This window comes from Pseudophryne corroboree, chromosome 9 (assembly GCF_028390025.1).
Source record: "Pseudophryne corroboree isolate aPseCor3 chromosome 9, aPseCor3.hap2, whole genome shotgun sequence".
NCBI lineage: Eukaryota > Metazoa > Chordata > Amphibia > Anura > Myobatrachidae > Pseudophryne > Pseudophryne corroboree.
This window is the reverse complement of record NC_086452.1, coordinates 261653475-261662218: the sequence shown is the minus strand read 5'-3', so window position 1 is coordinate 261662218 and position 8744 is coordinate 261653475. Positions and strand designations below refer to the sequence as shown.

Genomic DNA, 8744 nt, shown 5'->3' with positions numbered 1-8744 from the left:
AGGAAGGTGGTCAAGTCAAGAAGCTTGTCTCCACATAAACGTTCTGGAATTGAGAGCCATTTACAACGGTCTTCTACAAGCGGTCCATCTTCTTCAAGATCAACCCGTACAGATCCAGTCGGACAATGTAACAGCAATCGAGTACATAAACCGTCAGGGTGGAATGAAAAGCAGAGCGGTAATGGCAGAGGTGACAAAGATCCTCCTCTGGGCAGAAAGACATGCAAGATCTCTGTCGGCAATTTTCATTCCAGGAGTGGACAACTGGGAAGCAGTCTTCCTCAGCAGACACGATCTCCATCCAGGAGAATGGGGCCTCCACCAAGAAGTCTTCACAGAGGTGACAGGTCTTTGAGGAGTTCCTCAAGTAGACATGATGGCATCTCGTCTCCACAAGAAGCTTCAGAGATATTGTTCCAGGTCGAGAGACCCTCAAGCAATAGCAGTGGATGCACTAGTGACCCAGTGGGTGTTTCAGTCGGTATATGTCTTCCCTCCACTTCCACTCATTCCGAAAGTTCTCAAGCTCATAAGAAGAACAGGAGTTCGAGCGATCCTCATTGTCCCAGACTTGCCAAGGAAGGCTTGGTATCCAGATCTTCAGGAGTTACTCATAGAAGATCCTCGGCCTCTTCCTCTTTGAGAGGACCTGTTGCAGCAGGGGCCGTGCGTGTATCAAGACTTACCGCGGCTACGTTTGACGGCATGGCTGTTGAGCGCTGGATCCTAGCCCGAAAGGGTATTCCCAAAGAAGTCATTCCCACTCTTATTCAGGCCAGGAAGGGAGTAACGTCTAAACATTACCACCGTATTTGGAGAAAATATGTATCTTGGTGTGAAACCAAGAAGGCTTCAACGGAAGAGTTTCAGTTAGGACGTTGTCTCCATTTTCTCCATGCGGGTGTGGATGCGGGCCTAAGATTGGGTTCAATCAAGGTCCAGATTTCGGCCTTGTCCATTTTCTTTCAGAAACAATTGGCCTCCCTTCCAGAAGTTCAGACATTCGTGAAAGGGGTTCTGCACATCCAACCTCCATTTGTGATTCCTGTGGCACCATGGGATCTTAACGTGGTGTTGCAATTCCTTCAATGGGATTGGTTTGAACCTCTACAGGAGATAGAGTTAAAGTTTCTCACTTGGAAAGTGGTCATGCTGTTGGCCTTGGTATCCGCAAGGCAGGTGTCTGAGTTGGGGGCCTTGTCTCACAAGAGCCCTTACTTGATCTTTCATGAAGATAGGGCTGAGTTAAGAACTCATCAGCAGTTTCTTCCAAAGGTGGTTTCTTCTTTTCATATAAACCAACCTATTATGGTGCCAGTGGCTACTGACACCTTCGCTACTTCAAAGTCTCTGGATGTGGTCAGAGCTTTGAGAATTTGTTGCAAGAACAGCTCGGATACGGAAAACAGAGGCTCTGTTTGTCCTGTATGCTCCCAACAAGATTGGGTGTCCTGCTTCTAGCAGAAAAATAACCAAACAAAAGAGTGTTTGGAAAGTAGACTCTTTTTTGGGAGCACTCTAATTCAGAGGTTTAAGATTATAACATCACTGGTGAAATCGATATAATTAGATAGTATTTTCAAGTTGAATTTAAGGAGTACAAATATAAGGTGAATTTGCCGCGCGAACATATGAGCGTAAATATTAAACATAAGTGATCAGAATGTCACAATTTACTAACTGCCGGAGATTAATGGCTATGATGCAAAGAATGTAATGTCATTGCATGATATTTCTCATATAAGATATGACCATCATTTATTCTGCATCTGTCCATTGTGGATCATTTTGATCGCAGAGAATTAAATCATTGGTCATATAAAAAGTTTACCATGTAACATTAGTCTAGGTGACAATCTATTCGGGAGTCAATTTTTTGCAGTACCAGGGTGTTCAAAGGTGGTCTCCCATCCTATTACTGACCCGGCCTTTCACTGCTTAGCTTCCAAGGTCAGAAGAGATTGGGCATCTCCAGTGAGGTATGACCGCAAATATTGAACTCACCTCTTTAGTCACCTTTGTGTTAGTAATAATGGTAAATTATTTTAGGAATATGAGGCACAAGGCACAAATGCCATACACCCTATGAGAAATGAATGCAAATGTCCTGACTTAGTCACTGAGTGATATGTCAGGCACACATCAAGAGTAGAAAAATTAGAAAAAATCACTGTGCGGAAAAATTAATCTAAACCACACAGCATATTCATTTAGCAGTACCTTGTAAATATAGTATAGGTGACACTTGATCTGAGAGCCAATTTATTGCAGTACCAGGGTGTTCATAGGTGGTCTCCCATCCTGTTACTGACCCGGCCTTTCACTGCTTAGCTTCCAAGGTCAGAAGAGATTGGGCATCTCCAGTGAGGTATGACCGCAATTATTGGGCTCTCCTTTTATTCGTCACCCTAGCCTTTATAATATGATCACAGTGTATCCATATGTACATACATAGTACCAACACTCGACAATATATGAGAAGAATATAGTGAAGGCAGTCATCTGATCTTGTCACAGATTGACATGTCAGGTACAACAATCCAGGTACGTAAATAATCTTTGTGTTCTAAAGTCACAGTATGTCCATATGTACATGTATGGCACCAATGCCCAACAGTATAAATAAAGACAGACACCTGATCTAGTCACACGTTGACATTTCAGGTGTAACAAAACAGGTACGTAAATGAATAACAATTACTGGGCAGGGAATTTTTTCATGCCCACACCGTATCCACAATTAGGACATATTTTCTACTCATGAAAAGAAATTGGGAGACATTAAGATATGGCCGCATCAGAAAAAACGCAATATATATAAATGATCAGTATAATTATACCTAAGTTTATACCTGGGTACTATAATAAAAAGCACCGAGATATATTATCTGCACCCAGATATATGTTCATTGACAATGTATTGGTATACAAATAAGCAGGATAGGAAGTAGAATTTGTGCTCGATGCTATTTTATAAAGGCTTTTTGTGGTAATAGCATCGTAGGTTTAATCCAACACTGTGCTCCTTTTAGTAGTTTAGGCTCAATAAAAATATATAACCTTCCACTGTGAGAGAGAAAAAAAAAAAAATAGTTCAAGGATTACTCCTGAGCCTCTTTGAAAGGCAACAATTAATGTTGGTATGTTACAATTAATCCTCCTTAGTGAATACAATGTTGCGAGGACATCACACAGTGAAAAAATGTTGTTTGTATAGCGGTTGTTTTAACTGGGTACAGTTCTGTTGTGCGTGCACTTGGGTCTATGTCAGAGTATAGGATAATACCACGTTTTGATGTCTGACAAGTGCAGGCAGCCCAAACTTAATTGTGGGCAAGTTGATAAGTTAAAGAGGTAGTGCGGGATGTATATACGATACCACTTCCAAATTGTGCGTTTTGAGGAGTCCCGTTCCCCGTCGTGCCGGAGCTCCGAGAGTTGCGGCAACGTGGAATCGTAATGCCCGCCGTTGGTGAAGCGTGGCGTGGCTGATGCGGCCGATGCCTCCTAAGGTCTCCGGCTAGCAGACCATTGCGTGCTGGATCAGATGTACGATTCAGCACGCTCATTCCACGGCAGGATTGCCGATACTGAATTTGGTGCATGCCCATTCTACTAGAAAGGTGGGCTCATCCTGGGCGGCTGCCCTGGGGGTCTCGGCATTACAACTTTACCGAGCAGCTACTTGGTCAGGGACAAACACGTTTGCTAGGTTTTACAAGTTTGACACCTTGGCTGATGAGGACCTACAGGTTGGTCAATCGGTGCTGCTGGGGCATCCACACTCTCCCGCCCGTACTGGAGCTTTGGTATAACCCCATGGTACTGAAGTGGACCCCAGCATCCTCTAGGACGTATGAGAAAACAGGATTTTAATACCTACCGGTAAATCCTTTTCTCCTAGTCCGTAGAGGATGCTGGGCACCCAGCCCAGTGCGTACTTTACCTGCAGTTGTTATTTTGTTAAAAATGTTTTCAGCACGGTTGCTGTAATGTTCATGCCCGTTGGCATGTGTTTTGTTGAATGCCATGTGTGCGGCATGGTTGAAGTGTGAGCTGGTATGAATCTCATCGTTAACTTAAAAGTAAATCCTTTCCTCAAAATGTCCGTCTCCCTGGGCACAGTTCCTATACTGAGGTCTGGAGGAGGGTCATAGAGGGAGGAGCCAGTTCACACTCTGGAAAAGTCTTAAAGTGCCCATGGCTCCTGCGGAACAGTCTATACCCCATGGTACTGAAGTGGACCCCAGCATCCTCTACGGACTAGGAGAAAAGGATTTACCAGTAGGTATTAAAATCCTGTTTTCTATTATACTAGAGGTATCACTATATATTTCTAGGGTGGTCTTCAGGTTGCCGGCGGCACCATACTGGCGCTGGAATCTCCGACATCTTTTCTCCCTCTTTGGGCTCCACGACCCCCCTGGAGGGAGAATAGATAGCGTGGCGCGCCACCGTCCCCGCAGTGAGCCCGCAAGGGGCTCATTTGCACTCGGCCAGCTGTCTGTATGCCGACGGTCGGGATTCCGGCACCGGTATGCTGGTCGCCGGTACCCCAACCACCGGCAAACCATACTACACCCATATTTCTATTATATTGGAGGCATTACTATATATTTTTAGCCTTGCCTCCAGATAACAAAAAAAAAAAAGGGTCTGTTGTGTACCCACACCGCTAGTGTCATGTTGCTAGTGGGAGTGGCTACATGTGGCCACTACCCCTCACAACACATGACCACGCCCATTTTCCAGCACTCCATACCACTAAGAAAATATTTCTACTTGCACCACTGGGTGCGGGCCTCCACCTGGGAGACCCAGGGTGGGAGGCTGACAGATCTGGCAGCAGTCTACCACAGATGCCTGGGTGCAAGAAGCTGTATCTCACAATATGCGTTTGTTTTCAAGAAACACCCTCCTCAAAGGTTTTTTTGTACCAGCCGTATTCAGTGTAAACAAGGGGGGTCATTCAGAGTTGATCGCACGCTGCAACTTTTTGCAGCCCGTGCGATCAACTAGACGCCGCCTATGGGGTTGTGTATTTTTGCATAGCAAGGCTGCGATCGCTTGTGAAGCCCTGCTATTCAAAAAAAGTTTTGTGTAGAACAAGACCAGGGTAAGAGCTACTTACCTTGTGCGATGAATCCAGCGTTGCAGGTCCCGGAATTGACGTCAGACATCCACCCTCCAAACGCCTGGACACGCCTGCGTTCACCACACCACTCCCAGAAAACGGTCAGTTGCCACCCACAAACGCCCTCTTCCTGTCGATCTCCTTGCGATCGGCTGTGCGAATGGATTCTTTGTTAAATCCATCACTCAGCAATGATCCGCTTTGTAGCCGTACTATGCGCCTGCGCATTACAGTGCATACGCCTGCGCAGTAGTAACCTGTTCGCTGCCCTGCAAAAAACGTCAGCGAGCGATCAACTCGGAATGACCCACTAAGGCCAGGGCTTTGCAAGAGGCAGTTCAGAAGTTGCTTCAATCAGGAGTGATAATTCCAGTTCCTCCTGTACAACGAGGATGAGGGTTTCTAGTCCAGAAGCCAAATGGTTCGTTCCAGCCCATACTCAATTTCAAAGTGCTGAACAAGTACATTTGGGTACCTCCGTTTCACATGAAGACTTTACGTTGCATTATTTTGGCCATGGAGCAGGAGGATTTTATGGTATCCCTGGATATCCAGGATGCTTACTTACATGTTCCTATAGCATTGCCCCATCAGCGCTTTCTCAGGTTTGCTATCCTCCAGAAACATTTTCAGTTTCAGGCCCTACCATTTGGACTGGCCACAGCTCCCAGAGTATTCACCAAAATTATGGTGGTAATGCCAGCTTATCTCCGTCAGCAGGGGATAAGGATTTTTCCATACCTCAATGATTTATTAATCCTGGCACAATCTCAGGAATTGCTTCAGTGTCATCTGCAACAGACAATAGCTTGTTTGCAGAGACACGATTGGCTCATAAATTGGGCAAAGTCGTCCCTGGTTCCGTCACAACGGATGACTCACTTGGGGGCTGTGTTGGATTCGGGTCCTCAATTTTACCTCTGAACAAAATATCCAAAATTCAGTCAAGGATTCAGGAGCTGCTACACAGTCAAAGGGTATCCATTAACGCATCAATGCGTGTGATGGGATTGTTGGTGTCGACATTCAACATGGAGGAGTATGCTCAGTTCCACTCGAGGCCTCTGCAACGTCTGATCCTTTCCAAATGGAATGGTTTTCATCAGACAATAAAACCGCAGACTATGGTCCTTCATCTGGAAGTAAGGAGGTGGTTGCAGATATCCCATCTGGACAAAGGGAGACCCTTTTGGATATCAGATTGGGAAATTCTGACAACAGGTGCCAGTCTTCAGGGCTGGGGAGCAGTGTCAGGAAGAAGTTGCTTCCAAGAACGGTGGACCAAGGAAGAAAGTTGCCTGCTATTGCTATTGGAACTTCGGGCCATTTATATGGCACTCATTCAGGCAAAAGACATTCTTCAAGGGAAACCAGTTCAAATTCGCTCGGACAATGCAACAGCAGTAGCGTACATCAATCATCAAGGAGGAACTCGCAGCCAAAAAAAGCAATGAAGGAGGTACACCGCACATTAAGGTGAGCAGAACTTCATCATCCAGCCTTGTCCGCAGTGTTTATTCCGGGAGTCGTAAACTGGGAAGCGGATTTTCTCAGTCGTCATGCCATTCATGCAAATGAATGGGTTTACACCCCGAGGTTTTCCAGATTCTGGTATACAAGTGGGGATTACCGGAGATAGATCTCATGGCGTCCCGTCAGAACAATTTTCTCGCGGATGGGTCAAGAACAAAGGATTCCAGAGCAACCTTTGTGGATGCCCTGTCAGTGAGATGGGATTTTCGTCTGGCCTATGTGTTTCCACCGATCACCCTGTTGCCCAGGATGATGCGAAAGGTAAAACAAGAAAAGGACACTGTGATACTATTAGCTCCAGCTTGGCCCAGAAGACATTGGTACACAGATCTGCAGAGGCTGTCGATGAATGCTCCATTTCTACTTCCTCAACATCCAAATCTACTGTCACAGGGTCCTTGCTATTACAAGCACCTGGATCGACTGTCTTTGATGGCGTGGCTGTTGAGACTTCCATTCTGAAAGCAAGAGGATTCTCACAACAGGTAACTCAAACAATGCTCAGAGCAAGGAAATCATCCTCGGCTCGCATTTATCACCGAATATGGCAAGCCTATATTTATTGGTGCAGTGACCGAAAATTTGACCCTAGGTCCTTCAGAGTTTCCTAGCATTCCTTCAGGCAGAAATGGACATAGGTCTACTGGTGGCTTCCTTGAGAGTGCAGGTGTCAGCATTGACTTTATCGTTCCAAAAGAAAATTGCTAACCTACAGGATGTTCGCACTTTCATCCAGGGAATGTTTCACATCCAACCTCCCTTTGTTCCTCTTGCAGTGCCTTGGGATTTAAGTTTAGTCCTAAAGGCGCTCCTTTTCTGATTTTTCATCCAGATAGAGCGGTTCTTAGAACCAAATCTGGTTATCTTTTTATGGTGGTGTCTAAATTACACCTTAACAAAGAAATTGTTGTCCCGGCCGGGCCGGACCTTTCTGCGGGAGATGAGTCATTGGACGTAGTCCATGCTTTAAGGATCTACGTGGATCATACCAGTGCCATCAGAAAGACAAACACTCTTTGTTCTCTACGGATTTCACAAGAGAGGATGGCCTGCTGACAAGCAGACACTGGTGATTTCGGAAGCATATTCTCAAGCTGATCTCCCTATTCCAGCTAATGGGCCTAATTCAGACCTGATCGTAGATGTGCTAAATTTAGCACATCTACGATCAGTTTCACAGACATGTTGGGAGACGCCCAGCATAGGGCTAGTTCGCCTCACATGTCAGGCCCTCCCCCCACACAAGTACAAAAGCATTGTACAGTGGCAATGCTTTTGTACCCGAGGAGTAGCTACCTACCAGCGCAGCTCCTGCGCGCTGGCAGGGAGCTACCTGTTGCTGTCCAGGTCGCAGCGGCTGCGTGTGACCTCACGCAGCTGCCGCGGCCCGCACAGTCCGGGCACACCTGCATTGCCCAGACCGCGCCCTCAAAACGGCAGCCAAATGCCGCCGGCCCGCCCCCTCCCGCCCAGCAAATGCCTCTGCCTGTCAATCAAGCAGAGGCGATTGCAGGGCTGAGATGGCCATCGGCTGTCTGGCATGCACCGGTGCACTGCTGCGCCGCTGCAGTTCAGACCTGATCGGCAGCTGTGCGAAAATGCACAGCAGCGATCAGGTCTGAATTAGGCCCTATGTCTCTGCTCACTCTACTCGTAAGGTAGGTCCGTCATGGGCACAGAGGCAGAACTCTGGGAGGCAACGGAGTCAGCTGCCGCTGAGCTCCTGCTTTGAAGGGGGGCACCCTCCTCCTGTTCTATGTGTTCAGCGACATTAATCAATTAAGTTAATTGGCAGCAGCCGGTATCTCTTCCGTAGCCGTCTTCCCCACTAGTAACTACACCTTACAAATCACACCCTCTTTATTGGAAGCAGACAACTTACTGATGAAGCTATTTGCTCCTATAAAGGAAGCATGAGAATTCTAACTATATGAAGTTATTTCTCTGACAATTACAAGTAACTTCATATAGTTAGAATTCTCACACTTCTCCATCAGTAAGGTGCATGTTTCCAGTGTAATAGGTTGTGGGTTCTAATCCTGGATATAACACTTGCAAATTAATTGTCAGAGAAATA

The 8744-nt window shown here is 46.3% G+C and overlaps 2 pseudogenes; both read right to left on the bottom strand.

Annotated features, from left to right (window-relative positions):
* Positions 1-1873: 1873 nt before the first annotated feature.
* Positions 1874-1993, bottom strand: LOC134964047 (5S ribosomal RNA; annotated as a pseudogene).
* Positions 1994-2262: 269 nt separating this feature from the next.
* On the bottom strand, positions 2263-2382 carry LOC134964375 (5S ribosomal RNA; annotated as a pseudogene).
* Between the last annotated feature and the right edge of the window lie 6362 nt (positions 2383-8744).